Here is an 810-nt window from a genome sequence, read left to right on the forward strand (position 1 = left end):
ACCATTTTACCAGCACTTAACATCCTGGAAAATGCACTTCTGAGAATTTTTATTGTATGTTGCTTCTCTTTCTTTGTCATAGGTGAATATGTGAGTAATCAATGCCTTTTGTTCCTTACATTAGTGGATAAATGCCAGTCTTCACTCAGAGTTTCTGCACAAGAATTACTATGTTGCCTGTCATGGCAAAGTAGCTATTTGGTCTAATGCAAGGAAGGCTAAAGTAAAATGCAGTTTAAAGGAAGGAAGTCAGAGAAGATAAAAAGATTTATTAGTGTAGGATACTTGTGAGAAACAAAGCCCACTCCTCAGTTAAATTTTAAAGAAAATTTAATAAGGGACAGTCAGGGACAGTCAGAAAAGCAAAAGCAACAGCACTGGGTACTTAGCCACAGCCAGAGGCACACCAGTCAACAAAGCAACACCCCTTATATATCCTGGCTATTGCATCAGCCTAATACATATTCATAAATGGTCATACATATTCAAATATTTTAACATAGTTCCTCTTCCATCCCTCCCCTTCAAAGCATGTGCAGTCATCCTCCTTGTGGTCATCTGCTACTTTTCGATACATTTAACAGGCCTCAAATCTTTCATTGGTTATATGTTAACATTACAACAACTCCTAACCAAAATTAGCATCACAACACAACATTCAGATTAAAAGAACTCTAAGCTTTAGTAAAACTTCTTTTACAAAGGTCAACATTATAAAACACATAGTATTCACTCTAACAATTGCAAAAGCCAACACTGCAATATATTTATCACAATGCTTATCCACAAGAAGGCAGTCTAATGGTGTTT

The sequence above is a fragment of the Geospiza fortis genome, unplaced genomic scaffold, assembly GCF_000277835.1.
Source record: "Geospiza fortis unplaced genomic scaffold, GeoFor_1.0 scaffold293, whole genome shotgun sequence".
Lineage (NCBI taxonomy): Eukaryota > Metazoa > Chordata > Aves > Passeriformes > Thraupidae > Geospiza > Geospiza fortis.